Here is a 7,791-nt window from a genome sequence, read left to right as displayed (position 1 = left end):
TTATACTGTACGAGATTTGAAGGAACGTCGGACCCCTCGGGTTTTTCAATTGACTGAAGTTCAGATACTGCATTTTTTCTTCAATTATTTTTATTCATTTTATCCTTAGTCAATATTTAATTCACTCAACTAATTTTACTGTTATTGATAAATTGAAAAAAATTACATATCTACGCTATATCAGAAACAATTCCATTTTCCGAAAACATTTTATAATGAAATAAATTATTTGAAAGGAATACGTGTTGAGGAATAAATATTGAATACTTGGAATATTCTACTGACTGTCTAAAAAAAGCAAGCGATCTTTGACATAATTCGAAAGGAAAATGTAAAAATTTAATAGTAGATGCAATTATAGTGGACGCGAATTGAGACGTTTAACCTCGAGTATCGAAATGCCACATTTAATTTGTCGCCAATATCAAGGAAAGGTTGTACTTCAGAGTTTCTTGGTCCTAACAACTCCAACATTTAAAAAGTCACCACACCTGACCACTTTGTAGGTGCTACTTGTACACCGGTTACGGATTACGCGTAATCATTTTAGCACTGTCAAGGGTAGGGATTTAAAGATTAGGCGTAGTCACTTTCAAATGTACACCGATTACATTGAGTGACCGGCCCCTCGGCGCTAGCAGGTGTCAAGTCAAAATCATTCTCTGTACTCGAATATGTTTTACAGTGTCCCTTCAGAATAATTAATTTCGTGATAAAATGTTTTCGGAAAATGGAATTCTTCTTAGAAAAGCGTAGATATGTAATTTTTCAATTGATTTAGAGGGAATAGATCGATTAACAGTAAAATTAGTTGATTGAATTAAATAGTGATTAAGGATTAAATTAATAAAAGCAGAAGTATATAATACTTCTCTTCGAGAGAAGTGTACCACAAAGCGGGGTAAGTGTAACGTCATTCTTCCCAACATCGGAACATTTGGAGCAAGGTTACTAAACCGAATCACATACGCGATAAATAGTTCCCTCATAATTAGTCTATTTGCGTTAAACTATTTGGCAAGACGCACTTGTGGATTTTTGTTTCACCCTAAGACGAGGTTAGGGAGTTGATTGCTGAGGATTTAATACCAAACAGTTATAGAATTCACCTTACGGTGAGATGCCCAATTGCCCCTCTGTAGTTTCTTGAGCGGGAGAGCAAACAAAAAGGGTGAGCCTGGGAAGAATGACGTTACATAACTAATGTATTAAGATGATACAGAGTGGCATCCTTCTTCTATTATCCCCTTCTGATAAAAGTTATTAAGAAAAAAGTGCAATACCTGAACTTCAGTCAATTGATAAACCTCACTCATATCGTCCAAACCAAGATTTTTTTATATCTGTCACTTCAGCCTTAATTCTAATTAAGTGTGTTGAGAAAAGACGCGTGTTACCGAAAAAGGAATTTGCTATAATCCATTTAACAAGCTCTCTCTAAAATCATGCTTGCAATCAGCCTATGTAAATTCCCTCTAAGAGGATCATGGGTGCATTGATTATGGCTAAAAGAAAGGCAATCCTAGCCTAACATATACTTAACCCCAACCAGTAGCGATGCTATAGGTTTGAAATTTGGGGGGGGGGGGCTAAATCTGAGCAAACTATTTTTAAGTTGTTATACGAAATTAATAACAAAATTTTGCATAATTGGTTCATTGGAACATGTGTAGAGCTTTATAACTATCCGGAAATTTGGATCAACGTGAAATTATTCGTATTTTAAAGATATACAAACTTTTATTGTTAAAGAGTACGGAACCGAGTTATTGACTATGAAACAATTGTGGATGAAAGAATTTCACTCGTCTTAAGTTTAGTTTTCGTTTGCTTTTAGTCCCCATTACTGTTTGATATTGAAATTCATCTCTACAAAGGTGGAACTTAACGAACTTATCATTAGAATTTTTACCTCTCCGAGTGACGTATGTCACGGAGAGGTTCTGTAACGATCGTGTGTGTCTGTATGTCTGTATGTGTGTCTGTGTGTCTGTTGTTACACCCACGTGACCGCGTTCGCAGTTTCCAAATCGGAGCAAACGTGTTTGCCATTTCCGAACTGCTTTCACAGTCACGGAAATGGCTCCTCTACTTGAGTTCTCACACCACCATCTTCTGGTCTTTGTCCATCCCACACGGACACCAGTCTGTACAGACTGTTAAATAAGTCTTTGCGCGTTGCGTTTTTCGCACATATTTTACTATAATTCAAAAACTATTCAAGCTAGCGCTCTGGAATAAAGTGCGTTATAAAAGTTTTGCATTCATCTTTCATATTTTACCCGTTCCACAGTTGTCCTTTGCATACTTATACCGGAAACCGGAAATGTCAAAATTATCAACTTTGAAAATATTGATTTTTCGAGGATATAAATGCGATTTTCGGATTCCTTGGGGTCGATTCATATTTGAAAAGTGTTCACCAAATTCAATTCGGATGAATAGGTCACGAGTAATCAGCCTTTATTCAAAATCTGGCAACTTCGATTTAAATGGCGATAATTCATCATCGAGTATCGAATCTTTGTCGTAATAATGCTTGTTAGATGTTATGGCACCTTATGCGTATATATATGATTGGTCTTGTGGCGCAATACTTTGAAACAAATCAGACGTTCATTAAAGGGATGGTGAAGTGGAAAATAAAGTAATTTTTTATTGATTCTTCTATGAGACCATTCTGCATAGTGAAACCTCCAGGAAATAACGCCGAACGATTTTTAAACGACAATTAGTTTGAAATTTCATGGATAATTTTAAATAGGGATCTCCGACCAATCGCGTTGCGCCCCGCCTTTTTATCAACAATTTTCTCTTGGCACGCTCCGTGTTGAATAAATTTATCGCGAGATTTAAAAAAAAATGCACGATGTGACAATTGGGTCGCGAGACATGGAGCGTGCCACGAAAATTTTGTTAACAAAAAGGCACGGCGTTACGCGATTGGTCGGAGGTCCTTATTTAAAATTATTCTTAAAATCTTAGCCTAATTTGAATATTAAAATCAATGGGAGGTATTTCCTAAATTTTTCATTATACAGACTGGTCTTATAATTAGTAGAAGAATCGATAAATAAAACACTTTAATTTCCACTTCACGCTCCCTTTAAGAGAAAACTCGCGTCTTTTGAAGAGGAGAAGCGGTTTGAAAATATTGTTATTTGGGCCATGATATCATAATATTTAGAACTCATATTAATTACGTCTGGGTCTTCAGCCCGACTCATTGCAGCCTAGTGAAAATCTCATTCATGGGGCGTATGCGCTGCACGAGATGCCTTCAATCAGAAAAATTCGACTGTTCCATACATGGAACAACTTCAGAGGAGATGGGTTCTATGCTAGGAACATCCGCTACGCGATGGAGCTTCGCTAAACGGAGCCTGGGGTTGCCCATAGCCTCCCGCGTTTAGCGCAAATGTGAGGCCATTGAAAGATCTTTATTTTAGAAACAGGAATAGGGAACATAGTAATGTGGGCGCGAGTCAAAGTCCCGGACCCCCTTGCTCGGGACGGTGGGATGGGAAAGAAGAGGCTGGTCATAGCGACAAAGGTAAAAAGGAATTACGTATTTTTCGCCGTCCCAGTAAGCAACGTCATAAAAACCTAGTTTAAGTGAGCCAATCTGAAATTTTAAACTTTTTATTACGTGTTCGAGGGAGGGGCTCTATACTGGGCTATGAGTCGGACTGAATTAAACGCTAACCGTTCTCTATTCCCACCTCTAAAATTAAATCTATCTCTGTTGAGGCTTAATAATAAAGCCGACCGCAACCAAAAGCATGGGCAAAGGCATATTTCACAACTGACGTTCAAATGGAAAAGCCTAAAAATTAAATGAAAATAAAATGAATGCCGGTAAGAATGATCACAACTGAAAATAACAGCTAACAGCTAAAACGAACCCGAACGGTAAACACTTGAAGTTGGTCTCTCTGCGCTGCAGGTCTGCAACTCCTTTCGTTTATTTTCTATGGCAAAATTACTAGCTTTGGGAGGTATTGGGATATTATGCCATTTTGTGTTTTAAGACTTTTATTGTGTAGGAAAGAAAATTATCCTTTTTAAAGAAATTTTGGATAACCATTAATATCATTATTGATAACTAGTTAAAAGTTGAAAAATATTTATAAAATTTGGAGGAAAATTTTCAAATAACAAGACTTCCTTCGAGTTTCAAATTAAAGAATGCTCGTGTGCTTTATTGAGCTATTTTATACAAACAAGATAGTCACTTTCAGGTTGAATTGTTGCTTGATACTTTATTGGACATCCCCTAGCCGTTAAAGGAAGGATAAAGAGGAAAATAAAGTGATTTTTTTTATCGATTTTTCTTATTATAAGACCATTATATGCACAGTGAAACATTCAGGAAATACAGTCTCCGAATCATTTTAAAATTCAAATTAGGTTCAGATTTTAAAGATAATTTGAAATAAGCACCACTGACTAATAGCTTAACGCCCTGCCTTCCTGTTAACAAAATTTCCGTTGCACGCTCTATATCTCGCGCCACGATAGTCACATCGCAAGCAACTTTTATTAAATCTCGCGATAAATTACATTCGGCATGGAGCGTGCCACGAGAATTTTGTCAATAGGAAGGCAGGGCGTTACGCGATGGGTCGGAGGTCATTATTTCAAATTATCCATGAAATCTGAACCGAATTGGAATTTGAAAATCATTCGGAGATATTTCCTGGATGTTTCACTATGCAGAATGGTCTTATAATTAGTAGAAGAATCGATAAAAAATTATTTGATTTTTCATTTCATCCTCCCATTAAACACATTCTCAATCGTATTCTAAAAGACAGACATAAACTCTAATGAAATTAGGAGGTAAAGCATTGTAATATTAAAAATAGAGATCCGCCCTGTTCGCTGGTATTTTTTTCTCCGTATGAGTAACCAGCCCACGTCGTGACCGGTATTAATATTAATAACCTGATAATTATTCTTGACTAACTTAAAACATTGTTTTAGTGTATGGTTTCAGGCTCAGCAGGACAATTGCCCAGCCCATACTTCCCCCTTGTGTCCCATTCGACCGAATCCCATTTGACCGAACGCGTTTCCCATTCATCCGAAAACAGCCCAAATGTGCGGTTTTGGGAAAATATATATCAAAATTTAAAAAGCAAACGTTTTCACTTTTTTTAAGGATTTTTTTTTACCCTACAGTTTTCGTTGTATATATATATTGATGTTTGAAATGCAAAATTTTACTTTAAGAGTGATTGATAATGGAGAGAATTGCATTGTTTTGGAAAAGGTGGCAGCTAACTATTAGGAGAATATTTTGGAATAGGTGGCAGCTAACTATTAGGAGAATATTTTGGAAAAGGTGGCAGCTAATTAGTAGGAGAATGTTTAGGAAAAGGTGACAGCTAACGTTTTGGAAAATATTTTGGAAAATGTGGCAGCTAATTAGTAGGAGAATGTTTTGGAAAAGGTGGCAGCTAATTAGTAGGAGAATGTTTTGGAAAAGGTGGCAGCTAATTACTAGGAGAATGTTTTGGAAAAGGTGGCAGCTAATTAGTAGGAGAATGTTTTGGAAAAGGTGGAAGCTAATTAATAGGATAATATTTTGGAAAAGGTGGCAACTAATTAATAGGAGAATATTTTGGAAAGGTGGCAGCTAATTAGTAGGAGAATATTTAGGAAAAGGTGGCAACTAATTAACATGGAGAATGGTTTGGAAAAGGTGGCAGCTAATTAATAGGATAATAACATAACCGAACCAGACCTAACCTAACCTAACCAAACTTACAATTTCCTTCTCCGGGTTTGAAACCGAGCCTCTGAATTAAAAGTCTGATATTCAACCATGCTGCTGCGGTGATTCGAAATCCTCACAGACATTTAATTAACTAATTCTTTAAAATAAATTCCCATTCAGCAGAAACCCGCCATTGGGCTGGAAATTTAAATATATACTCCATAAAAAACCAAAAAGCGGTTTCGGTCCAATGGGATTCGGTCCAATGGGACTATACCTACTTCCCGACTCGTTGCAAGATTTCTGGAAAACGAAGGAATTGAAGCTTTGGATTGACCCTCTCTCTCGCCCGACTTGAACCCGATTTAGCGTTTATGTCTGTCATTTAATAAAAGATTAAAAATGTGTTTAAGGGCTAAGGGAGGTTAAGTAAAATACAATTGAAACTGAAAGTGACAGTCTTGTTTGTAATAAATTGTTCAAGAACGCAGACGGTATTTCCTGTATGTTTCACTATGCAAAATGGTCTTATAATTAGAAGAAGAATCGATAAAAAATCACTTTATTTTTCTGTGAGTTAATTATTATTAATTAATGTGAGTTCTAAATATTATGATATCATGGCCCAAATAACAATATTTTCAAACCGCTTCTCTCCTTCAAAAGACGCGGGTGGAAATTAGTGATTCTTTATTGATTCTTCTACTAATCATGAGACCAGTATGCATAATGAAAAGTTTAGGAAATACCTCCCATTGATTTTAATATTCAAATTAGGCTAAGATTTTAAGAATAGTTTCAAAAAAGGAACACCGACCAATCGCGTAACGCCGTGCCTTTTTGTTAACAAAATTCTCGTGGCACGCTCCATGTCTCGCGTCACAATTGTCACATCGCGCAAATTTTTTCAAGTCTCGCGATAAATTTATTCAACACGGAGCGTGCCAAGAGAAAATTGTTGATAAAAAGGCAGGGCGCTACGCGATTGGTCGGAGGTCCTTATTTAAAATTATTCATGAAATTTCAAACTAATCGTAGTTTAAAAATCGTTCGGTGTTATTTCTTGGATGTTTCACTGTCTTATGGAAAAATCAATAAAAAGTAACTTTATTTTCCACTTCACCATCCCTTTAATGAACGTCTGATTTGTTTCAAAGTATTGCGCCACAAGACCAATCAAATATATACGCATAAGGTGCCATAACATCTAACAAGCATTATTACGACAAAGATTCGATACTCGATTATTAATTATCGCCACTCTAACCAAGTTTGCCAGATTTTGAATAAAGGCTGATTACTCGTGACCTATTCATCCGAATTGAATTTGGTGAAAACTTTTAAAATATGAATCGACCCCAAGGAATCCGAAAATCACATTTATATCCTCGAGAATCCAATATTTTCAAAATTGATAATTTTGACATTTCCGGTTTCCGGTATAAGTAAGCAAAGGACAACTGTGGAACGGGTAAAATATGAAAGAGGAATGCAAAACTTTTATAACGCACTTTATTCCAGAGCGCTAGCTCTAATAGTTTTTGAAATATAGTAAAATATGTGCGAAAAACGCAACGCGCAAAGACTTCTTTAACAGTCTCTACTTACTGGCTTCTAATCAACACAATTTTTGGTCTTCGTCCATCCCACATGGACACCAGTCTGTACATACTGGCTTCTAATCACCACCATCTTCTGCTCTTCGTCCATTCCACTTTGACACCAGTCTGTACATACTGGCTTCTAATCACCACCATCTTCTGGTCTTTGTCCATCCCACTTGGACACCAGTCTGTACATACTGGCTTCTAAACACCACCAACTACTGGTCTTCCGTCTATTCCACATAGACACCAATCTGTCTCATTGTTTTCTAATTCCATCGTCATCGTTTGGTTTAAGACATTCGCGGCGATCAGCTAGGGTTACGAGAAACGTCTAGCCTCCCTAGGGTGGGTTGTCCACCAAAGGTTTTCGCAATTGCGGTTGTTCTTGCTTGTAACTGTAGTTCGACACCGTTATATACTACCTATTTTAGTAAGGCGAAGCAACCGGCGTATGCTTCATTT

The sequence above is a fragment of the Phalangium opilio genome, unplaced genomic scaffold (genome assembly GCF_054372755.1).
Source record: "Phalangium opilio isolate 3A_F unplaced genomic scaffold, DU_Popi_V2 ptg000056l_1, whole genome shotgun sequence".
NCBI lineage: Eukaryota > Metazoa > Arthropoda > Arachnida > Opiliones > Phalangiidae > Phalangium > Phalangium opilio.
This window is presented reverse-complemented; position numbering follows the sequence as displayed.